Source organism: Borostomias antarcticus, assembly GCF_949987555.1.
Source record: "Borostomias antarcticus genome assembly, chromosome: 24".
Lineage (NCBI taxonomy): Eukaryota > Metazoa > Chordata > Actinopteri > Stomiiformes > Stomiidae > Borostomias > Borostomias antarcticus.
In genome coordinates this window covers 10,614,360-10,640,602 of record NC_140257.1, presented here as the reverse complement: position 1 = coordinate 10,640,602, position 26,243 = coordinate 10,614,360, and the positions used below count along the sequence as shown (strand labels likewise).

The 26,243-nt window shown below is 50.5% G+C and overlaps 1 protein-coding gene across 1 annotated transcript in view; it reads right to left on the bottom strand.

The window, feature by feature from the left end:
* The window catches only part of agap3 (ArfGAP with GTPase domain, ankyrin repeat and PH domain 3), a gene marked incomplete at its 5' end in the record, with an annotated part of 114,120 nt that overhangs the window by 71,086 nt on the left and 16,791 nt on the right, over window positions 1–26,243 (bottom strand). The gene's annotated exons all lie outside the window — the stretch shown is intronic.

The window sequence follows — 26,243 nt, the reverse complement described above, 5'->3', positions numbered from 1 at the left end:
ACGGGCGCTCCGGCCCGGCTCTGGCCCCGGCTCGGCCTCATCCCTGTTCAGGATGACCGAGACGTGATACACAGTCTGCTGCTGCTGGCCTACAGCCACACCCCTGGGGATAGCATCATCCGTGCGGCTGCTCAGCAATAGCATGGCACGGCAGACTTACACACACACGCACACACTCACACACACACTCACTCTCCCTGCTCGGTGCTGTTTACAGCTGCTCTCCGAGTCCTTCACTTCCAGGCTGCATTCCAACCCCAGACGTAATCCTTCACCTTTGACACGGGGGTGGTGGTGGTGGGGGGGTATCTTCAAACAAGCGTGAGCAAAGCCTCGGGTGCCACCTCCATAACCCCAGCGGCCCTCCCGGGTCCTCTACTCAGCGCCCAGGCGAGGGCATCTGGACAGAGGCGGCTGCCTCCTCCCGCTCCGCTCGCTCTCCCCTACCTGTCCGACGGGAACAGAGAAAACCACCGGCTCGAAGGAGTTCGCGTCGAAGCAAACAAACGCGCGCTCGTCATGCCGTACGTGAAATGCGCAACAAGTGAAAAAGAAACGATGCATCCTCCCTCCTCGGTTGCGGGTTGCGAGCGAGCCTTTTTCCGCCGGCGGCGCAGACGAACCCCGTAGTCTCTCCGGTCCTTGCCCTGCCGAGCATGAGCGAGTGTGCGTGTGTCTGTTTGAACTTTCGGCAGCCCTCCCAACCCCCAAGACGGACGGAAAACCAGGAGCGGATCCGGACGGACGGCGGTAGACGGACGCTGTCCCGAGACTCTCGGCCCTCCGCAGAGGTGAAATGGACGGTGAGCGCAGGGGTCGGGGGTCGAGGGACCGGGGTGAGCTGATACCCCCGCTGTAGTCAACAAAGACTAAGATCTCAAACAAACTGCAATGAAAGAAGACTGTGTCCCTGGAGCCTCTTTCTCTCTCTGTCTCTCTGTCTCTCTCTCTCTCTCTCTCAACAAGTTCTCATTTGCAACTAAACAAGCGAGAGGGAACACAGAAAGGAGGAGTTTTCCCCTTGCTCGCCCGAGTTAGAGGGACAAGAGAGAGAGAGAGAAGAGGAGGAGTATCAGGAACTAACAACCCTCTCTTCAGCCAGGTTTTAGCTGCCACTTAAAGCACTGCTAATCTCAGGCTCTGTAAAAAGGCTGGACCACATGGGCCGCACACAGGTGGGTTGCATATTTTTTAAAGGGCAAGACTGGGAAAATATGTTCTTCCTCTCACCAAAAACCAGGAGAGCATTCCAAGTCGGCTATGTCACTCAGTCTGACAGAACATCACCGACAATGGAGTAAGTAGAGGAGGAGACGCAGTCCTGGTTCTAGTCACTCCAACTGCAGAGAGGTTAAGAATTCCAGGAAAGGCTGAATGCCTTTTACAACAGGACAATTCATCTTAACAGTGCTGTTATTAACTTGTGAATTAATGGCCGTATAAAATGGCATTTCTATTTAAGTTGCCTTAATTACAACATTTTGAGAAGCAGCCAAGCCGTTATTAGACCACTTATTTTTGTGTATTCAGCTCTTTAATTATAAAGTTTCTGCATTGCCAGAGTTTTGGTGGAAAATGATTCACTGGTCAAATAAAAACGGCTGCTAACTGGTTCAAGCCTAAATCCCAATTCTGATATCTATGGGACATGAGTCAGTTGGGGGTGCAGTCAAAAGCACTGCCACCCTGTGGCAAGGAAGTGGGAAATAGCATGCATAGACTTTTAGTACCTCTCTGTAGTACTTCTCTCAACAGCAACTACTATACAATACTTCCTGAACCTCCAGTGTGTAACTTCATACAGTAACCCCATACAACACCTGACATTATACAGAACCATACCCATGGACCTACAGTAAAATGAACAAAAAACCTTGCTAATAACAAATGACTAATGACAAAAACTCAAATGACATTATGAGACGGTACGAAGGACACGTGGTTCAGTGATATTGTAGACATGGTACGAATGCTCCTAGACATGGTAAATGAATCTCTCTAATGGAAGAAGCACCCCTGAAGTAACAGCGTCAACAAGATCATACCAGAAACAAACTTGTTGTCTCATTAGAGAACACAGAGAAAATAATAAAGGCATGCGTGACTTGTCTCACACTAACGCGCTTCTACTGTATCATAATCGTGTCACGTTGTCATATTAATAAAGCTGCACATTCAAGTGCATGTAATGTGATTCAGGTTTTGGGTTACCAGGGGGAACTGGCAAACATTGAAAGGAAAGTATCTTAGGTATCCAAAGTATTGTGCAAGGAAGAACAGGTCTGGCCAATGTTTTCTCAAATAACAAACAAGCCAAGTTGATTTAGTTGAATATCCCACATTGCTCAAACAAAACCAGGTTAGTATGGCTTAAATACCTGCTGGTATCTTGCTTTTAAAGTAAGCCAAGCTAAAGTTGACTGGACTCTGTCAATGCTGCCATTTGTGACTCATTATGAGTCTAATCTATAACTAATTAATAACTATTAATAGTCAGGATATCCTCCTCTCTGTGTCTGTGTGTGTGTGTGTGTGTGTGTGTGTGTGTGTGCGCGCGTGCGTGCGTGCGCCCGCGTGTGTGTGCATGTGTGTGTGCTCAGTGGCCCCCTGCCGTGAGCGTGTGTTACCTGTGTCCAGGTAGTACGGGTTGGGGAGGATGTGAGACTCGTCAGCCAGTAAATAATCCTCCTCGTTCCCTTGGATGCGGCTGCGGTCCGGCCTAGACCGCCTGCGCCCCCCGAAGCACAGCATCATGGTCCGGCTACTAACGCCCTCAAAGGGTGTCCGACGCGACCCCTGACATCTTCACATCTACTTTCCCTAAAGCTTGAAGACGACTGGGAGGTCGGGGGCGGTCGGAGATGGGATGTGTGTCAGGTCAGGTGGTGTGGGGAGCCATTTCCTCCTGGTAATCCCCCCCTGTAGAGAGGAGTGGTCCTGGTAATCCCCCCTGTAGAGAGGAGTGGTCCTGGCCCTTTATCTAAATGACGCTGATAGGATTAGGGCTTAATCCATTGTCACAATGCTCAAAATGGACGTCCAGTAGGGCGCTGGCACCCTGGTGCGACAGAGCCGTCTCTGCGTGTCCCCCGGTCCTCCTCTCCCTCTACCGAATGCCCCACGCCGCCGCTAGCCTGCGGTCCTGTAACTCGATCTGGCCGTTGGGGAGTTTTTTTTTGGTTTTTGTGAAAAACAGGCTCGGCGTGTTTGTGCCGTCTGTTGGAGCAAGTGTGCGTGTTTGTGTGTGTGTGTGCGCGTGTGTCTGCTCGATCTTATCGGCGTGAGCCGTCATGACACATTTTAAGGGAAGGTTCATTGGTACATTTGTTTTGACGGCATTTGTAGACCTGCTCCTTCCACCCCCACCCTCAATATTATACTCAAGTTGTTGAGTTATATAATAGTTCGCACTTAGAGGCAAGGCTCTTTTGAAATGCAGTAGAACTACTGCAACTGCAGCGCAGTCTGAACAGGCATTGTTATTACCGTCCCTAGCCTACCTGTCTCAGTAATGGAAAGAGAACTTTTCCTATTGTAAAGCTGTAAACAGAAAGAAGCTTTGGAAAGTGAAGAAAGTTATGAAAATAGCTTGAAACTAGAAATTATTCATACAGTCTCACAATGTTCCCATGCTGTTTAGACAGCCAAAAAGTATGTTTCTTACAGAGTAGTACACCAAAAAGAAAGAAACACTGACATAAGTGGAATCCCAGAAAATAAATATTTAAATATTGTACTCATTCTGTTACAGCTGAACTCCAATTATGAAACTGTCAGAAACACACTCCTCGGAAAGTAGTTAGATTAGGAATGGAGTGAGACATTTTGTTGCAGCTATCTAGAGGGAAATAACACCTGAATTTATTCAGCACAGGACTAATTAAATGTTTTTTATGGAAAAACTCATTACCGTTACATAATTAGTTTTTTTTTTCCCTTCCCTATGCCTTCTTCACTCCATTTCATTAAATTAAGGTCAATGTTATGCAATATGCATTATGTGTGGCTGATGCAGTTAATGTCTCTGCCAGAAGGGGGCAGTCACCCCACTCCGGTTACGACTTGCCTGGTACAGATCAACTGCCACTTAACTGTGGAGACTAGCCTATACTGTTCAAAGGATTCTGTTACGTAGGCAGTGACATGCTTAGCAGTCTAGGTAGCATCACCGTGCCTGTGTCTAGATTACAACGCATTGCTTTGTAGAGATAGGGACTTGGACAAACAGCACTGAGGCGTGTTGACAATAGAGAGATCGAGCCAGGGGAGAAGGTAGCAGTGCAGCCACTCTTAACATGGGAGATAGGAAGCTCACACGGCACAATCAGGAAGTGATCTCTTTCTGATAAAGAAAAAAAAAACACCATGAAAAGTAACTGGAGGTGATTTCCACCAGATCAGTGAACATCTCCCCACAAGGTCCTGAGATAAAATCTATCCATCTCTGGTGATACGGTAGCCAACTAATTAAAAGTCTTGGTTTGCCAGTTACCCCTGACAATGGGTATCTGAGAGAAAATAGAACTTTAACGGTCCGCTGCATCAGTCAATACAACAGATACAGACCCATTCAAAAAAAAAGGCAAAACCTCACAGAACGCCAGACGTAGGCTAGCATACTGGTGTACTATCAGTTCCACAGACGCTGCAGTCCACAATCGTCTGGCATATGGTATGACATGCTCTCACCACTTGACTAATGCTTGGAGAATGTGTGTCAGTGTCAAAAATCACACACACACACACACACACACTGCACCGGTTCCCCTTCCATTCGCAGCAGCAGCAGGCTCTTGAGACGTCTCTTGGTCACAGCCATCACTGTCGGCCCTGTCATTATCACTACCGTCAGCACCGCCATCAGCCACAGGTGCGCACGGCAGTCCCTCAAGCACTCTGTCGCCAAGGCGATGGCTGACCTCAGAGTGGTGGTCTGGATGCTGACATACAATAGCAGGTCTAGTGTAGTCCCGTATTCTAGAAGCGACAGAAAGCTCTTTTTAGATGGTCGTCATGACGACTAGTCAGCATCGTATTCTTAATGGCCGACCGTAGGAGTCTACTGTACCAGCGCGAGGCTGACTCACAAAGACATGAGGTGTTCAAAAAAAGTCTGCGGCTAAATCTCCAAAGCACGGCTTAACACGAGAAAACAATATGCTGTTCACGCCTCTCAGATTAAAGTCATTCATTAAAGAGATTGGTGGCCACCAGAGAGTGTTATCTGTTAGTTTACTTAATTAACGCTTTGGAAACACTGTTCACCTGACATTTATGCCAATAAAGCATATTGAATTGAGTGCAGCCAGTTCCACAGGTCAGGAGCTGAGCCACCAGAGACCCAGAGATGGTCTAAGATCTGGGATCTGGAGTTAGTATTCTGAATCTGGAGTTAGTATTCTGAATCTGGAGTTAGTATTCTGAATCTGGAGTTAGTATTCTGAATCTGGAGTTAGTATTCTGAATCTAGAGTTAGTATTCTGAATCTGGAGTTAGTATTCTGAATCTGGAGTTAGTATTCTGAATCTAGAGTTAGTATTCTGAATCTAGAGTGGTATTCTGAATCTAGAGTTAGTATTCTGAATCTAGAGTTAGTATTCTGAATCTGGAGTTAGTATTCTGAATCTAGAGTGGTATTCTGAATCTAGAGTGGTATTCTGAATCTAGAGTGGTATTCTGAATCTAGAGTTAGTATTCTGAATCTAGAGTGGTATTCTGAATCTAGAGTGGTATTCTGAATCTGGAGTTAGTATTCTGAATCTGGAGTTAGTATTCTGAATCTGGAGTTAGTATTCTGAATCTGGAGTGGTATTCTGAATCTGGAGTGGTATTCTGAATCTGGAGATAGTATTCTGAATCTGGAGTTAGTATTCTGAATCTAGAGTGGTATTCTGAATCTAGAGTGGTATTCTGAATCTGGGGTGGTATTCTGAATCTAGAGTTAGTATTCTGAATCTGGAGATAGTATTCTGAATCTGGAGTTAGTATTCTGAATCTAGAGTGGTATTCTGAATCTAGAGTGGTATTCTGAATCTGGAGTGGTATTCTGAATCTAGAGTTAGTATTCTGAATCTGGAGTGGTATTCTGAATCTAGAGTTGGTATTCTGAATCTAGAGTGTTATTCTGAATCTGGAGTGTTATTCTGAATCTGGAGTGTTATTCTGAATCTGGAGTTAGTATTCTGAATCTGGAGTTAGTATTCTGAATCTGGAGTTAGTATTCTGAATCTGGAGTTAGTATTCTGAATCTGGAGTTAGTATTCTGAATCTGGAGTTAGTATTCTGAATCTGGAGTGGTATTCTGAATCTGGAGATAGTATTCTGAATCTGGAGTTAGTATTCTGAATCTGGAGATAGTATTCTGAATCTGGAGTTAGTATTCTGAATCTGGAGTGGTATTCTGAATCTGGAGATAGTATTCTGAATCTGGAGTGGTATTCTGAATCTGGAGTTAGTATTCTGAATCTGGAGTTAGTATTCTGAATCTAGAGTGGTATTCTGAATCTAGAGTGGTATTCTGAATCTGGACTTGAAGACACACCAGGGATATACTGTATACATTAATGAAACCGGATGAGAGCAAGGCTAGGGGGGCCATCAGCAGTCGGGGGGGGGGGGGTTACAGACTCCACCCCTGCCTGTGAGTGATTACGTTCCCTGGCTCTGTGGCCGCATGGTAGTTATGACTCCCTGAGAGAATCTGGATGAGGTGAGTCCATCAGTGAGTTAGCAATGAAGCATTGTGTATTACCTACCCTTCCTTTTACATACAACAAGCACATAGACACACACACACACACACACACTCACACACACACACACAAAAACAGCACACAAATCACACACAAAACTGCACTCCACACAAATCACCCACTAACAGAAATGTTCAGCCCCTCCAAAAATGCTCAGTCCTGGGCTAATAACAGACGGTGTCTGTGTGTCACTTATTGCACAGTCCCCTGACTCTTTACAAATCAATATAGAGAGCTCCTGTTGCAAATCCTGTCCAGTTCGCATTTGCACAAGAATTAATTTAGGCTACGCAAATAACTCAAAAGGATTCACGAACAGAGATGGCATGAGGGGCTACAGAGCACAGAAGGATAATTACGCTTGCAGTAGTGGTATCGAGCGTGGGTGTAGAGCTTTTTAAAATTCAGCTGCACTAGCGACGGGCGTACGTCACAATTCCTCCACTGCAGAGAAAATGATAGGTTTGAGCACGTCTGTGGGAGGCTGCTGAAGAAAAAGAAATTCCAGACTTCAGTTTTCAGAACGTGCTTTGATTTTTCTTTGTAATCCTGTGCGTACAGTGCGTGTGTATGTGTGTGTGAGCGTGTGGGTGCTTTTGTGTGCGCCTGTGTGCGTGTGTGTATTTGTGAGTGGCAGGGTGTTGGTGTCCAAATTCATCCTACACACCACGACCGATACACTTCACAGTCATTGAAATACGTTCGGCACCACATCTATTCCCTTTAAAGGGAACAGGGCCGTTAAAGCCCAAAATCTCTTTCACTGCTGGCAATGACTGTGTGTGTGTGTGTGTGTGTGTGTGTGTGTGTGTGTGTGTGTGTGTGTGGAGGATGACTAGGAGCCCAGCCGAAGGGTGGAGGATGCGCAGTGTGCTGAGGCGGCTCTGCGTGGGCTGGTGGTTCCCGGTCCTCATCGCCCCACTACGGTACGAACCCCCCGGCTCCAAAACCCCTTCGGTGAGCCACGAGAGAGAGAGAGAGAGAGAGAGAGAGAGAGGGGGGGGGGGGGGGGAGAGAGAGAGAGAGAGAGAGGGAGAGAGAGAGAGAGAGAGGGGGGGGGGGGGGAGAGAGAGAGAGAGGGAGAGAGAGAGAGAGAGAGAGAGAGGGGGGGGAATGAGAGAGAGGGGGGAGAGAGAGAGAGAGGGAGAGAGAGAGAGAGAGGGAGAGAGAGAAAGAGGGAGAGAGAGAGAGAGGGAGAGAGAGAGAGAGAGGGGGGGGAGAGAGAGAGAGAGAGAGAGGGAGAGAGAGAGAGGGAGAGAGAGAGAGAGAGAGAGAGAGAGGGGGGGGAATGAGAGAGAGGGGGGAGAGAGAGAGAGAGGGAGAGAGAGAGAGAGAGGGAGAGAGAGAAAGAGGGAGAGAGAGAGAGAGGGAGAGAGAGAGAGAGGGAGGGAGAGAGAGATAGAGAGAGATAAAGAGATAGATCTATCGTGCCAATAAAGCTCATTTGATAGAGAGAGAGAGAGAGATAGAAAGAGAGAGTGGCAATCCTTGAAAGGTAATCCTGTGTGTGGGGGGGGATGACGAGTCATTTTCCAAAACTCGCTGTTCCACCAAAACATGCGGCGGCTTCATCCCTGAAACAGGGAACATGATGAGGACTGTTGTCGTCAGGCACGCCCCTCGCCTTGACAATCATGACCTTAGTCTGAAGGTTGAGGGGAGATAATGGGTGTCTGAGAGATGCCCTGGTTTCGATGATCGCTCAGTGACTACATGCATAGAAGTACTACAACGATCCTCCCTCTTAAGCACCTATCGTATTTTGATTGATATTCTTGCACTTTGCCTTCAGCACTAGATTATGCTCTTAGTCACTTGTTTTAGAAAGGAGGTGCACTTGTGAGTTCTGGCAAGTAGTAGTACATTGGCTTTTCCTACGTTAAATGCAATTATTGTTAGTCGCTTTGGATAAAAGCGTCTGCTAAATGACTGTAATGTAATGTAATGCATAAAACATTGTAGACCATTATTTGCCTAATACTACCTATTTGCCGAATACTAACTAGCATTACACCTTATAATAAACAGGTGATGTGGTAACATGTAGCCAATCATAAACGTAGGACCCCATGTGAAAGGAAGTCACAGATAGGTGCAGATCTTACGAAAATATCCCAAGACTTCGAGGGCTGTCCCTCATTTTCAGGGAACAAGACCACAACAGCACTTCCTTCTCTATCTCCCTCAGACAGAGCAAATAAGCAGCCACACATTCATATCTCTCTCTCTATCTCTCTCTCTCTCTCCATTTCACTCCTTTCAATGTTTCAAAAAAAAAGAGGACCCAGAATAACAGTGGCGTTTCGGGCTCCCATGTAATCTCTGTCTTCTGTCTCCGTTCCTACCGCCCACGCGTGCTAAGACGATGAGCCGGGAGCTTCATTATGGCGCTGGCAGCAGCACTTGCACTCCTTGTCGGGAGGGATCCAATCATCCCGACCTGCGTCCCCCCCCCTTAACACCGGCACGGACGGCAGTTTAACGCGGGCAGACAGAAACGCAGGCCGTGGTGAAATAGAAAGCATTCGTATTTACCTCCAGCCTAAAGCAGCTGGGATAAAACTGCTAAAGGGCTGCGCATCGATCGCCACTAATGAACACTAATCATCAATATGCATGTATTCAGTAGACGACTCTTGCGTTATCGGTAACTAGGCTAAGCATGGCTCGTGGGTAGTGACTCTGAATGCTGAGTTCTAGGCCGCTTCCTGCCGTTTGGTCCTGATTATGCGGGCGCATCTTGTGAAAATCATCAACCCCCGGCCTTCTCAGGAGAGCAGCGTAGAATTCAACTGGACAGAATTAATCCTTGGCGTGACTGACAGATTTGAAGGACGATGGCCGGCTAATCGGGCTGGCGTCATGTTGACAGTTACAAGCAATTACCGCGGTCCAGAGTGAGTGACGGGCGCATCGCGGAGGAGGACCGATCAGCAATGTCCAGGGCCCGTTCTCTAACCACACCTGGATATCAAACGGACAAAATCAAAAGTATCTCCTCTACAGGGCGGAAAGCGGCAAATCTCCTCGGCGCAGCTATAAGCAGAGTTCAGCAGCCATTAAATTGAATGACCTCAACGAAATAGGCTCTACAAATGGCATGGCATTACATTGAGAAGATGTCACAGTCTAGACAGACACACTTAGGCTACTTCTAGCTCAGGCAAACAGATGGCTTGTCATCCAGCCTCTTGGTCGGCTGCCGAGTGCTATTTAGGCCGGCCGGTGAAAACATCTGGATCCAATCGACCAGTTTGCGACAGCTTCATTTGTAAAAGTCCAAAGACAAGGACAAATCCATGGCTGCCATTTTACAGTGACCCGGACATGTTCTGCCTGATGTCATCCAGTCCCGAGCACATTTGAGATTGTCACATTTCATCTATCACATTCCCTTAACATTCTCCACAGTATTACGACTGGTTAAAGTACTCTGGCACACAAAAGAGTAATGAATTTGGATTTCTTCCTATTCCCTAACCAAACAGGTCAGGAATGCATGCCAAAACCGGATCTAGTCACCAAATGGTGCTCAAATCAACTGCAAGTTGATAATACTAGTGCAGTGACAGTTCAAAATGGGCCTCTTCCAAATGGGCAGATTGCTTTTTCGCCAGTATTGCTGTTTGCATCTTTCTCAATAAGCACTCATCCAATCAACTTCACACTCAACACTTCCTTGGGTCCTGAGCAATATAGGCTACCTGCTGAATGTGAGCTTCATTCACTGCCTTGTTCTCGAGTTCATAGTAATACAGCCATAGCCTACAGGCAGACAGACAGATTCCTGCCTTTATAGTAAGATAAAAGGGAGAGAATTTACACGCTACCCCAAAAAGGAGAGAATTTAAAAAACAGCAACAGAGAAACCGAACTAAATAGCCTATCCGCAGAACACTGAAGCCCCTGCATTGTGATAATACAATCTTTCATCACTATTTTGACTACTTTAGTGGAAGCCAACGGCAATTTTGGATCCTTTCCTTATCTGACGAATAGTTGAACGCACCGTCTCTCATGAGCGCCCCGCAGTCTGTTCTGGCACTGACTGGAACACTGACAGAACTGGAGCAGTGGTACCACAACTAGGTGAGCCCAGAACAGCACCGGAAAAGCAAGACCGTCCAGGGAAACCTTAATAATATGACGCTCGCAATCACTTAGACGACGAGCCACTACGTAGGTACGCTACAGCTTTGACTTGAGATTTAATAAGAATTCATCATCTACTGGGAAGTTAATAAGCTGGATATGAGAGCAGACTGTGCCCCCCGGTCCCAATTTGCAATAACGTGAGGAAATACGTCTTCACTCCTGCAGAACAATAACGAATCGTTACTCTCCCTTTGCGAGGAAACATCGTCAGCATCGCACACACTCTACATAACGCTGCTCATCCACCACCCTACACTCTGTACATTCACTGTACATACAGTATACTCACCACACTCCAATCTGTAGTATTTACAGTATATTGCATTTGTGCCTCCCCTTTTTTGGTATATTGTAATTTGCACATTGCACTGTATTTTGTTTGTTGTTTTTTGTACTGTTTTGCGCTGTCATGTCCTTGCACTGTACTGTCCTGCACCCTGTCCTACTGTATGTCCTCTGCAACAGTGTACTGTATGTCTTAACCCCCGTCAAAGTCCCAGGATGTGTGAGCCATATACATGGCTAATAAACATACTTGAACACGGGAGCAGGTCAGAAGATCTCGAAACGTTCAGTTCACCTCAAACAACCACTGTGGAGTTACACCATCCCAGATTGCAATGTTGGAAATACTGACCAGTCATGTTTATCGGATCGAAGAGAGATCTCCGCGTGGGCGGCGTCAGAATATAGCCAGCCAATACAACAGTGGCGCGTAGACACCGTGCCAGAGACAGTTATGTAATACACCGTGCTCCAATGCGGGTGCAGAAGAGACACACGGTTGCCATAAGACAGACATTAAAGACCCTTCAGAGCTTCAGACCAAAAGGACCATGGGAGTGATGCAATAGCCGGACTCGCAACACAGGACCTAGAATGATGAAATGCCAGGCCTTGCCGGAGTCAGACCAGGCTGAATATGACTGCTGTTCATTAATATTTCAGTGGCATACTACCTATTGTTGGTTGTGACATGCTAATTACTTAATTTGTCTGCACTGAAGATTCTACTTTGTTTTTTTCTGAAGTAGATTTCTACTTCTACCGAACACATTGAAAGCTACAGTATATGCCGAGCACGTATAAGGCCACTTCGGTCAACCCATTGTGCGTCATCGGGATTTGAAGTGTCATCATTACACCTGTACAGGGGTCCAACCCCCTGGCAAGCAATTGATTCTCATATTGCACTGAGAACTGGCACACAGGCTCAGCACACACACAAACACACGCTCTCACACACACACACAAACACACGCTCTCACACACACACACACACACAAACACATGCTCTCTCACACACACACGCTCTCTCACACACAAACACACGCTCTCACACACACACACACACACACACACACACAAACAAACGCTTTCACACACAAACACACACACACAAACAAACAGACCCAACAGCTCATGTACATCCCCCAGCCTTCCTGGATCCGAAGTAAGGAGAGAGGCGGCCTAACGAGAACTGAAGCTGGGCCATGGGAAAAGCACCTTAGGCAGCAGAAATGAGATCAGGACAGGAGTTCCTTCAGGGCCTCTCTCTCTCTCTCCTCCTTCCCTCCCTCTCTCTTTCTCTCCTCCCCCTTCCCTCTCTTCCCCTCCTCCTCCCTCCCTCTCTCCCCCTCCCTCCCTCCCTCTCTCCCCCTCCCTCCCTCCCTCTCTCTCCTCCTTCCCTCCCTCCCTCCCCCCTCCCTTCTCTTCCCCTCCCTCTTTTCCCCTCCTCCTCCTCTCTCTCTCCTCCCTCCCTCCCTCCCCCCCCCTCTCTTCTCTTCCCCTCCCTCTTTTCCTCTCCTCCCCCTCTCTCTCCTCCTTCCCTCCCTCTCCCCCCCTCTCTTCTCTTCCCCTCCCCCTCTCTCTCTCCTCCCTCCCTCCCTCCCTCCCTCCCTCCCTCCCCCTCTTCCATCCGCCAGGCCGCTCAACACTGCACCAGCAGCACCCCAGGAGAGAGGCGCTGGTTCCTTTAACTGGATCATTAAGAATAACGACCCACCTCAAACCACGAAGATCCTTCGAAGGGGCCAGAGATTTCATAATGGGGTTTCCGTTATGCAACGTAGCGTGATGAGTAACCGCAGGGCGCCCAGGACTGATGGAAGCCCGGGGAATCCCTGTTCCGAGACGCCCGTTGGCCCAGTCAGCTATTTTTACTCGGGCATCTCCGCAGGTAGCCCTCCCGTAGGCCACAGGTCCATCTCCGCCCCTCGGCCACACACACACACACGCCGCAGCGCTAGCCCTACTCCTGGGGCTCTGCGGGGGCTGACAGGTGCGAGCGCCGGCGTTGGGGGGGGGGGGCGTCGCTCGCGGCGATGAGAGAGGCGCAGGCGTGGCGGGGGGCGGAGCTTGGCGGCGGGGCTGTGAAGCCCTCCAGGCGGTGCTGTCGGAGAGGCTGCTAGCCGCCGCGCGCCAGCGGGACGAGCGCAGCGGCGCCAATCTCTCCCGCCTCGTCACGGCGACAGCTGCAAGCTGCCTGCCGCCCCCCCCAACGCCGTCACTATCACTGTAGCGCCCTGGCCCAGGCCTAAACCCAGGATAAACCGGGACCTAAACCCAGGATAAACCAGGACCTAAACCCAGGATAAACCAGGACCTAAACCCAGGATAAACCAGGACCTAAACCCAGGATAAACCAGGACCTAGACCCAGGATAAACCAGGACCTAAACCCAGGATAAACCAGGACCTAAACCCAGGATAAACCAGGACCTAAACCCAGGATAAACCAGGACCTAAACCCAGGATAAACCAGGACCTAAACCCAGGATAAACTGTGACCTAAACCAAGGATAAACTGTGACCTAAACCCAGGATAAACTGTGACCTAAACCCAGGATAAACTGTGACCTAAACCCAGGATAAACTGTGACCTAAACCCAGGATAAACCAGGACCTAAACCCAGGATAAACCGGGATCTAAACCTAGGATAAACCAGGACCTAAACCCAGGATAAACCAGAACCTAACCCAGGATAAACCAGAACCTAACCCAGGATAAACCGGGACCTAAACCCAGGATAAACCAGGACCTAACCCAGGATAAACTGGGACCTAAACCCAGGATAAACTGGGACCTAAACCCAGGATAAACCAGGACCTAAACCCAGGATAAACCAGTACCTAAACCCAGGATAAACTGGGACCTAAACCCAGGATAAACTGGGACCTAAACCCAGGATAAACCAGTACCTAAACCCAGGATAAACCGGGACCTAAACCCAGGATAAACCGGGACCTAAACCCAGGATAAACCAGGACCTAACCCAGGCCTGACCTTGGGCCAAACCTGTGTCCTAGCTAGTCGCTGGGACCTAGGGCAGAGAGGCTATACCATGCGCAGTAGAGAGAGAGGATGGTCATTCCAAGTCCATGTGACCAATGATCACTATAAAGACATGATGACCGCGCTGCTCTGTCCATTCACTTTCACTACCCTGTTCTCTCCTGGCATGGGGAGGAGTCAGGCCTCCCTGAGTCAAGATCTAAGCTCAAACCTGTCCCAGCCACGCCCAAGAAAAGCCCCGACTGCAGGAGTTGTGAAAGTTTTAGTGCATATCCACTACTGAGAAGGAAGCTTCCACTGAAACTCGCCACAAAAATAGAAACTAGCCACACTGGTAAAAAAAATCCCCTGGTGAAGTCTTCCTTGACACTCTGAGCCACAAAATCCAACTTCTTTGATGCCAATCCTTCATGTCATCTAGAAACATCCAATTAGATGAAGCCCATTATTTAATGTCATTCCAGGAGACATGGACTTACCTTACACAGTATCCTGAGCTCTTAATCTTTTGGTACCATCGCTGATATACCGCATAAATACACCATCACTCCGAGCCCGGTGATGACGCACTCGTCTAACGTACGCAGAGAAAACAGAAAATAGGTGCGACGCGGGTAACGAGCGGAGAGTGGTGATTGGACGTTTATATCCCTGCCCGGCGCCGCGGCGGCCGATGAGTGAGCAGCTGCAATCTGTATTCATTTGTCTCTGATAATTGAGTGTAATTCAGGTGACCGCGATAATGTGGGTGCCGCTCTCTTCCCAGAATGAACGTAATGGCAGATAATGGAACGCGACAGTGATGAAGCCCCTTGTTCCCCCTCCGGCGGGGTGCTGGGTGGGACAGACAGCGCTCCTGATGGGCCCGTTTGTTCAAAACCGGTTCTGAATCAAAGCCGTCGTAGGTCCGTCTACAGGAAGGATAGCGATGGGGGATGACGACCTGACGAGGCAGCTCGCGGGATTGATCGTACCACGCTCACCGCCGTCGGTGTGTCGACCGGAGCGGGCGCGAACGAGGGTTTTACTGCAGAGGTGAAACTGACTCTTGGGCGTTAGGATGCGACGCCTAATTTGTCTGTAGCACGCCGGCTACATAACGGGCTCACCCCGTGCCAGCCTCCTCCACGCGAGCAGCCCCATGTTTCCTAACAGAACATCCGCAAATATGAACTTCAAAGCTTCCCAGGCACAAACTCTGATGAGTCACTGAGCCTATATTATATATTTGATATTTAAACAAAAGAGTGGAATTTCGAATTTCTTTCAGCCCGTTGTAGTGGAGTTTAGACTCCATATTGGCTGTGAATATGTGGGACACTGACCCTGTGCTGACTCATTGGACCAGTCTATTCATAGATGCAGGTGGGAGAGAGGGAGCTAATTATCTTCTCCCCAGGTAAGAAGCGGACCTGACACTAGTTCCACAGGTGACTCGTCATCTCCTGCTGCTAGAAAGCATCAGGCCAAGGAGCACGTCATGAGCCCACTCCTAGAAAAGCAAACAGCCTACAGAGCTACAGACAGGAGCATCACAGAGCTGGGAGGGTTCAGGGACTCGAAATTCGGTATTTCGCTTTTCAAAAGGTTTGTTAAAAATGAATCACCACGGACGTCACAGCGCACGGAAACGTCTTGCCAGGTCGAGGCTGTCGATGAACAATGACAACGTTTCTCAAAGGCAGTGCTTTTTGAAGAGAAATGGAAAATGGTCCACTCTCTGTCGATGAGGCAAGACAACCTTTTGGCATCATCAAATTGCCTGGATAATGTGTGTGTGTGTGTGTGTGTGTGTGTGTGTGTGTGTGTGTGTGTGTGTGTGTGTGTGTGTATATATATATATATATATATTAGATAGCATCTGTAGGTCTACAATCTATCAATTGCTGAACATGAAGATGCCTGATCGATCAGGGCTTTCTGTTGGTGAGGACAGGGTGTTATTGTGACACCGTGACCTTTGCTGCTGCTACTGTGCTGAGACAGATGGATCCAGAGACGACGCAACGCAGCGCCGGCAACTCCGACCTCTGACTCCAGGGGGGGGGGGGTAGGGGGGGGCAGCTGAAGAAGATGAAAAAAAAGAATCTAATCTAGCTTTAGCCAACAATTGAGAGCTGCCTTACCACAATAAACGTCAGAGATCCAGCTAAATCCCAACATAAGCTCTGCCCACGTACCGTTCTGAGCCTAGCACGGCACAACAGGCATCTTCTATTTTTGCAACTCCATTTGCTGCAGTGGGTCTGCCGGCATTCTGCTTTAACACGGCTCCACTCTGTTCCCAAATGAGGGTGGAGGGCGGAGAGAGCGTGGCACCGAGGGTTAAAAACAGACAGAGGTCAAACAGGATGTACTGTACCTGTGGTGTGCCTGTGGTGACGGACTATGTCCAGATGGTGTCACTGTTGCCTCACAATAATTGATCAGTATCTAAATACATCTGCATGTTTTTCTCAGGATAATTATGTTGGAGGGAATTTTTAGAACGTATTATTTGACAAACTTATTTCAGCCACACTCATTGGTTTACTACAGTCTTGTATAAGAACAGCGTTATAACTGGCAACGTGTCATTGATGTGCCGCAGGACAAAATTGGACACGCGTAAAGGTACAAGTCAGCCAATCAACAACCGCCTGAGGCATACAGGCCAAGATGGCTGCCTGTGAGCCTGGCCGGTAATTGCCTTATTGTGCCCGGCAACAAAACATTGTAAGCACAGTGTAAGCAGGAACACAGTCTTTAACACCCGTCGCCTCACAGTGCCTGTGATTCTCCCGGAGTCTGGCTGCGTACCACGCAGAGCACCGTACCACCCCTCTGCCCCCCGTACCACCCCTCTGCCCCCCGTACCATCCCTCTGCCCCCCGTACCACCCCTCTGCCCACCGTACCACTCCTCTGCCCCCCGTACCGTCCCTCTGCCCCCCGTACCATCCCTCTGCCCACCGTACCATCCCTCTGCCCACCCTACCTTCCCTCTGCCCCCCGTACCACCCCTCTGCCCACCCTACCACCCCTCTGCCCCCCGTACCACCCCTCTGCCCCCCGTACCATCCCTCTGCCCACCGTACCACCCCTCTGCCCCCCGTACCACCCCTCTGCCCCCCGTACCATCCCTCTGCCCACCCTACCTTCCCTCTGCCCCCCGTACCACCCCTCTGCCCACCCTACCACCCCTCTGCCCCCCGTACCATCCCTCTGCCCACCGTACCATCCCTCTGCCCCCCGTACCACCCCTCTGCCCCCCGTACCACCCCTCTGCCCACCGTACCATCCCTCTGCCCACCGTACCATCCCTCTGCCCACCGTACCACCCCTCTGCCCCCCGTACCACCCCTCTGCCCACCGTACCATCCCTCTGCCCACCGTACCTTCCCTCTGCCCGGAGCCACTGAGTGACATCTATTACATAACCAGGCTCGTCAGCGGGGCAGTGGCCCACGCAGCTCACAGCCTCCTCACTGTGGAGACCTGGCCGCCTCTCCTCTCTCTCCTCTCTTCTCCTCTCCTCTCTTCTCCTCTCTTCTCCTCTCCTCTCCTCTCCTCTCTTCTCTTCTCTTCTCTTCTCTTCTCTTCTCTTCTCTTCTCTTCTCCTCTCCTCTCCCCTCCCCTCCTCTCTTCTCCTCTCCTCTCTCCTCCTTTCCTCTCTCCTCCTCTCCTCTCCTCTCCTCTCTCCTCCTCTCCTCTCCTCTCTCCTCCTCTCCTCTCTTCTCTTCTCCTCTCCTCTCTTCTCCTCTCTTCTCTCCTCCTCTCCTCTCCTCTCTTCTCCTCTCCTCTCCTCTCTCCTCTCTTCTCCTCTCTCCTCCTATCCTCTCTCCTCCTATCCTCTCTTCTCCTCTCCTCTCTTCTCCTCTCCTCTATTCTCCTCTCTTCTCCTCTCTTCTCTCCTCCTCTCCTCTCTCCTCTCCTCTCTTCTCCTCTCCTCTCCCCTCCTCTCTTCTCCTCTCTCCTCCTCTCCTCTCCTCTCTTCTCCTCTCTTCTCCTCTCCTCTCCTCTCTCCTCCTCTCCTCTCCTCTCCTCTCTTCTCTTCTCCTCTCCTCTCCTCTCTTCTCTTCTCCTCTCCTCTGTTCTCCTCTCTTCTCTCCTCCTCTCCTCTCTTCTCCTCTCCTCTCTTCTCCTCTCCTCTCTCCTCTCTTCTCCTCTCTCCTCCTATCCTCTCTCCTCCTATCCTCTCTTCTCCTCTCCTCTCTTCTCCTCTCCTCTATTCTCCTCTCTTCTCTCCTCCTCTCCTCTCTCCTCTCCTCTCTTCTCCTCTCCTCTCCCCTCCTCTCTTCTCCTCTCTCCTCCTCTCCTCTCCTCTCTTCTCCTCTCTTCTCCTCTCTTCTCCTCTCCTCTCTTCTCTTCTCCTCTCCTACAAGGTAAAGACAAAATGGCTGAGGAGATTACTAGGTGGGAGCTGGTGGAGCGGTATATAATATGTTATGTTTCACCCGCGACACGAGGGATAACGCTTTCAACGCAAACACAGGTGGCCGTCTGGGTGACTGGCGTGTCGAGAACCGACAGACAGAACGCAGTCCCCGCGCGCGCGCCAGCCGAGAGCTAGCCTACAGCCACGGAATACAGATCAGATTTGGCAATTGAGCACATCCATTATTCATAGACAGTAATGTCTATTTACCCACGACGAGGGCTTCTGATATTTATCTCAAGTTCAGCCTGCCTCTCTGGCCTTTTAGAGTCACCAGAGTGTGACGAGAGTAGCCTACGCCCCCGGGTTTGAGCCGCCGCAGACCTGAGGCGCTACCCCAGAGGTAAAGGCCATAGGGAGCAACTACAAGCGTCGCAGCAGCTCTAGGTACTTGGCACGGACAGTGGGAATGCGTTCATATGCCGTTTCAAAGCACTTCACCGAGGGCGGGTGTGGGAGCTGTAGTCCTCCTACCGACGAGTTCCCTCCTACCCTACCATTACCACAACAGCCGATTCTATTTGCAGCAAACGCCGAGGCACACTGAGACAACACAAACAGGACGCAACGCTCGTTACCTTTTCCCGTATTTTCAAGTGTTTACAGCCCAGAACTCATGAACGGGCTGAGACTCTCGGCTCACAGCGTTAGGGGGGAGTTCTGGGGAAGAACCCGCAGAACCGAGGAGACACCCAGGCTTCCAGCAGGGACCCCCCCTCCCCCCCCCCCGAGACCCGCGTGACGTCCTCACGCCCAGCGGCGACCCCTCCCCCCCACACCCTGGCCGCAGTGGGGGCTAGGCGTGCGGTCCGACGCGTCACCTCGTCGTGACCCTCCTTTGATCTTCGTCGTAGGGGTTTGGTGTAGTTATTTGTCCTCTCCCCCCCCCCAGGCTCGGGGGCGAGGGGCTATCCTTTTAGGGGCTATCCGAGCCTGGGTGAGGGGGTATATCCGGGCACACCTCCAGGAGCCACGTCACCGTTTCGTCATCCACGACCGTCAGGCCACGCATTCCGTTGGGTGCCCGATATATCGCACAGTCCTGGATGACGTGGTCTGCGGTTTGTTCCTCCTTTGATCTCTCCTGTCAGAGAGGGCGCCCCCCAACCCACCCACCGCCCCCCCCCCGCGCGTGCCGTTGTAGCCGCCGTGCGCCAATCGCCTGCCTCCGCTCTCACCAGCCCACAACCCCCTGCTGATGCCACGCCCACTCGCCCACCCATTCCGCAGGCAACCTGTTGCCTAGGCAACCCCAAAGCGCTCGCGTGTGTCCGGGTGTGAAAACAAATTATTTTTATTTTTCCCCGAGTTGAATCAAGTAGTCTGTGTTTTATCCGTCCAATCATATTGCTGTCTGCTCATCCGTCGCATGCTGTGAGCCACTTCTTGAGCAGTAGCTATCTAGAAATGTCCCCGCTCATATTAAACTGTAGCCTATCTGTCTGTCCCCCAGAAAACCTGACCAGAATAGACTCCGTTCCTGCTCTACTGTCAATCAATGACATGAGACACTGTGTTGAAACAATTACTTTAACATCAGGTCCCCCATATCATTGACATGAGGCCTAGTGCATGGCTGATGTTTTAGGCTTCAAAAACAATGTACAGACCAGAAAATGTTGGAAGATAAGATTTACTGATTCGAAAGCCAACTGTGATCTCATTTGTACACATAAATGAAACCTAATGTGCCCCTGAAGCAGCGGGGTGTCTTTGATTTGTATCGTGTTTCCAGAGATGCTCACAGTTAAGTTGATGGACCATGCTAATGTCATAACTCCCTTCGCTTGTGTCTGGATAATAAACATCACAAACAGCAGAGCGGTAGAATGTGTGTGTGTGTGTGTGTGTGTGTGTGTGTGTGTGTGTGTGTGTGTGTGTGTGTGTGTGTCATTGCTGGGGGCTGATGCTGCATTCATCAATGCCATGGCAATGTCAAGAGGGTGTAACACACACAAATTCACATAATCACACACACACACACACACACACAGACGCACAGCTGGAGGCCGATGTTGCACACATCAGTGCCACTGTTTCTGAGCCTAAAGTGAATTAGGCGCCGCGGCAACGCTGACAACAAAAGAAAAGGAACGCTTACATGAAATCAAGCTACCATAGAAAAGAGGCTATAATGCGACACACACACACACACACACACACACACACACACACACATACACAGACAGACAGTTGAGCCAGAGATGCATTGTACGCATTTGCACAATATTCATATGACATCCTTGCTAAGATTTCTTTGTGGCCTATTCCAATAGTCATGTGAATTTCTTTACTCCTCATCTGTAGCCTGCATTCAATAGAGCTGCTGTCATGCACTGAAAAAACGCCCACGTCCATCCTCACAAAGAGAGAGAGAGAGAGAGGGGGAGAGGGAGAGAGAGAGAGAGAGAGAGAGAGGGGAAGAGAGAGGGAGAGAGAGAGAGAGAGAGAGAGAGGGGGGGAGAGGGAGAGAGAGAGAGAGAGAGAGAGAGAGGGGGGGAGAGGGAGAGAGAGAGAGAGAGAGAGAGGGAGAGAGGGGGAGAGGGAGAGAGAGAGAGAGAGAGGGAGAGAGGGAGAGAGGGAGCGGAAGTGCTTTCACAGTGAGATACCAAAGATGCACAGTAGGAACACAAGGCTCATTGCTCCATGCTGTTTTCCTGAAAAACCAAGCTAGAATAGACAGGAACATGGGAGACACACACACACACACACACACACACACACACACACCTACCGGAGTACAGAGTTAAAAGCGCTAAATAAAATAACATTTGTGTTGTTCTTCAAATAAGCAAGTGTTTACTGCGTTCCCCTCAGCAATAGTGGCCCAGTGAATAAATGAATATTGAGCAGGTCTTTCCTTGCCAGGCTCACAAGAAAGGCGGCCATTGTTTGTGCCACAGGCCATTTCAACAACATCACTTATTGTGTGGAGAAGAATAGAGGAAATACCTGTTTTTACCTTTCCTCTAAGGTGCACCATAGCACACATATCTAATCACCAGGCTCTTAGTACAAGAGTCTCATCGACAACACATCAAATACACACCCAGCTTTCAACGTCCGTTTGAAAGCAAATGTTTAACCGACACTCAAAAAAAACACGCGACTAGCCAGGTTCCTCAACCCCCAAAACAACCGTGTTCCTCCCCACGAGCCGCTTCGCTCAAAGACTTCGACTCCCATGAAGCCGTGCGGCGGGAGGAGGAGGCGGGAGACCGCGTCGGGCGGCGTGTAAGCGGAGCTGTCACAGGAGTTGGGGTACTGTAGGGTTTGTTATTGGATGCCGCATGCGTCATCATCATCATCCTCATCGTTGACGGAGGCGAGCTCCTCTCGCAGGAGAGGACGGCTGGCTCGCGGTCAAGGCCACTCATTTTGTGAACACATAATACTAACACTGGCCCAGCGGCCAGAAATAGCTTCCTCCCCTCCCCTCTCCTCTCCCTCCTCCTCCTGAGCGCTCCTTCCTCCACTCCCCTCCTTCCTCCCCTCCCCTCTCCTGTCCTCCTCTCCCTCTTCCTCCTGAGCGCTCCTTCCTCCCCTCCCCTGTCCTCCCCTCCCCTGTCCTCCTCTCCCTCCTCCTCCGGAGTGCTCCTTCCTCCCCTCCCCTCCCCTGCCCTCCTCTTCCTCCTCCTCCTGAGTGCTCCTTCCTCCCCTCCCCTCTCCTGTCCTCCTCTCCCTCCTCCTCCGGAGTGCTCCTTCCTCCCCTCCCCTCCCCTGTCCTCCTCCCACTCCTCCTCCTGAGTGCTCCTTCCTCCCCTGTCCTCCCCTTTCCTGTCCTCCTCTCCCTCCTCCTCCTGAGTGCTCCTTCCTCCCCTCCCCTCCCCTGTCCTCCCCTCCCCTGTCCTCCCCTCCCCTGCCCTCCTCTCCCTCCTCCTCCTGAGCGCTCCTTCCTCCCCTCCCCTCCCCCGTCCTCCTCTCCCTCCTCCTCCTGAGCGCTCCTTCCTCCCCTCCCCTCCCCTGCCCTCCTCTCCCTCCTCCTCCTGAGCGCTCCTTCCTCCCCTCCCCTCTCCCCCGTCCTCCTCTCCCTCCTTCTCCAGAGCGCTCCTTCCTCCCCTCCCCTCCCCTCTCCTGCCCTCCTCTCCCTCCTCCTCCTGAGCACTCCTTCCTCCCCTCCCCTCCCCTCCCCCGTCCTCCTCTCCCTCCTCCTCCTGAGCGCTCATGTGAAGGTGATGAGATCAGGAGAGGGTTTGGAGGACACCTGTCGGGTATCACCACCTATCAGTGGGCATGAAGGACAGGAGACATGAAAGATGAAGATTACCGCCTTAAAAAAGACATCCTTCTGGCTCCATCTAAGAGTCCATCTAAGGGTCCCTGGCGCAGTCCATCGTCCCCACATGCTTCAAGAAGTCCTCCATCATCCCCGTACCCAAGAACCCAAGACCGGCCTGCCTCAGTGACTACCGCCCGCTAGCTCTCACCTCCTTGGTGATGAAGTGCTTTGAGAAGCTGGTCAAGGAGCACATCTGCTCCTCACTGCCCAGCACACTAGACCCCCTACAGTTCACATACAGACCCAACAGATCCACAGAGGGTGCGATAGCTCACGTCCTCCACACCCCCCTATCCCACCCAGACAAGAGCAAGGGGAACGTGTCGGGTTACTGTATGTGAGACTGCTGTTCATTGACTACAGTTCAGCTTTCAACACTATAACCCCACCCAGACTCGACACCAAGCTCAGGGCCCTGGGGCAAAACGCACGCCCTCTGCAAGTGGATCCTGGACTTCCTGTCAGACAGACCCCAGGTGGTGAAGGTAGGCTGCCACACCTCATCTTCCGTCACCCTCAACATGGGTGCCGGCGATAGACCTGATCACCAACAATGATGAGAGGGTCTACCTGGTGGAGGTGAGGCTCCTGACCCAGTGGTGTCAGGAAAACAACCTTCGTCTGGACGTCAGCAAGACAAAGGAGATGCTGGTGGACTTAGGTGGTCAGCCGTGTGTACAGTACCTTGGGGAGGCCACTCCCCCACCTGGAGGACATCTACACTAGAAGATGCAAGGCCAAGGCCAACAGGATCCTGAAAGACCCCAGCCACCCAGGAAATGGACTGTTCTCTCTGCTACGGTCAGGGAAGAGATACCGCGCACACATGGCGAGCACGGAGAGGTCCAGGAAGAGCTTCTTCCCGCAAGCCACCTGAACGACTCAAACTAGAGCATCTAGTGGACATAGAATATGTACTGCATAACATAACCACATGCAAATGTCTCTACCAGGGGTTCCCAACCTTTACTCCCCAGAGCCCCCCTTAATTACACCTGATGGAATTTGCGCCCACCCCAGTTAGGGTACAATGTAGAGCTTCAGTGTAGCAGTAATATTAATGTTGACACGATTCATACTCTCAGATTAATTTGTTGAATTTATATGGTATTTTAGTGCCGTAAATACAAGGCTTGTTGGCCCTTCATCAGATATAATCATGTATTTTGTTAAAATCAATGTGTGATGTGTCAATAACATGATTCTTTGGCAAATATTTGTCTAGCTAATATTAAGGCCTCAAATTTCCCCCCCGTGATTGTTGGTCCCGCCCGTACAATTTTACTTTGAAAATGTAATATTGTTATCTGTTATTGAGCATGATCTTGGAGTCGGCAGCACCATTCACTGTGACTGTACACGCGTATGTTACGTGACAGATAAAGAGATCTTCTGCTCTATCAGAGGCTACTAAAAGCTGGGTTAGTATCAGGAGAAAATACAACACTCTGTCCCACTTTCTCTGCGATTACCAATTGAATGATGTAAGTGGTGATGAAAAAAAAACCTCGCCATCTGCAAATGGTAGCCGACGCACTGCTCTTTATACCACGACAACGGAGTGACCGGTCAGATTCAAGAGAGATGAAATACACATTAGGCAGGGTCTGGATGATACTGGGTGAAATGGACATGTGTACACTGCACCCGCGCACACACACCGACGTGCGCACACACCGACGCGCGGGCGCACACCGACGCGCGGGCGCACACCGACGAGCGCGCACACCAGCCTCGTTATTAGCAGGCGGCGGGTCGCCTGTGCTCTCATCAAGTGAAGAAAGGAAGTACTTTGCGGCAGAGCGCTCCCCTGGGAGACGGGGCTAAGAGAGAGAGACCGCCGGCCGCGCCACCTCAGGCCCGACCTCCGCTGCTTCCAATTAAGAGCCGGCGGCCGAGGAGGAAGGAGATCTTCATTCCCCCACGAAACCAGCCCAAATGTCAGATAATAGCACCCGCTCGATGAATAAATACCCAGCGCCCCACACAACCCCACACAGAACGTCCTGGATGAGTCAGCGCGTGACTCAGTCGGTTTAGAGAAGTACTACGCTGTGGGTTCAAAAGTCCTTTATAGTGGTGGCTGTGCTGTAGCTCAGGAGGTAGAGCGGGTCGTCCGATGATCGTAGGGGTCGGCGGTTCGAATCCCGGCTCCTCATGTCGAAAGTGTCCTTGGGCCATTGAACCCCAAATTGCTCCCAATGAGCAGGCTAGCACTTTGCATGCCAGCTGCCGCCACTGGTGTGTGTATGTGTGTGTGAACGGGTGATCGAGAGGCCTTCGTTGTAAAGCGCTTTGGATAAAAGCGATATATACTATAAGCGCAGTCCATTTACCATAGTGAGTGCTTCCCAATCACAGGTTGTGTTCAAGGTTCCACGGTGAGCAGATTTGGATGAGAGTCCGACCCGATGTCGTCCCGCTGCGGTCTACGTCAGCACTTTGGGCCGCCGTCCAGCGCCGGTGAGAGCGAGCGCAGGAGAGGCCGGTGTGAAACTGCAAAATGGCCTTTTTTCCCCTCCAGGATTTTCCTCCCGGGCCTTGGCAGCGGCCCCGAGCCCGTGAGCCCAACGCCATCGCCAGGCCGGCCCCTGGCATCCTCTCCAGATGGTGCTGCTGGCGGTGGACGGGCGACCGGGGGCAGGGAGGGGTTGAACTGAGCGATGACTCTGGCTGGTTCCTGACTACACATCCGGAGGCCCACTCTCCTCCTCCTCCTGCTCCTCCTCCTCCTCCTCCTCCCCAACTTTGCGAGATGTCAGGAAAGACCAGGGAAAGTGTCTCCGTTCTTGAGCACTGAGCCGCACTGTTTGCAGTTTGTGTGGGTTTTGACATGACATGTTGTTATTGCCACCGATATATGAACCTGAGTGAGAATATGTTTTTTGATATTGAGTAACAAGAAGCTAGGTTTAGGGAGAACTACTGCTGAACTGCTGAAGAGCCAAACGGCCATCAAGACCAACTATCAAACAGACCTACTGTGGCAGTCTCCCAGCTGAACACTAAGACAGTCATACTGATCCATTGCCAAGTGAAATCCTACTGGGGCAGATTTGAGCAGATTATGTGATTATGTGAACAAATCCCCTCTTTGCCAACAAAAAATAAATAAATTTTGTGCTTCAAAATCCTGCGTTTGTAAAATAAGAGAAGTGATGTGACTTTTTCCTATTCTAAAAAAAATATAAGAATAAGAGAAGATAGTTTTCTTGATGTTTCTCTGTGCCGACAGTGCCACAACACATTTCACACTCGGGAGGCTGGTGAAGAGGTCTGGACCAAAATGTCAAATCCGACTAGCGTGGAAAGAGTTGCGTCAGCTCCCATTTCTCCCAACTGCTGGA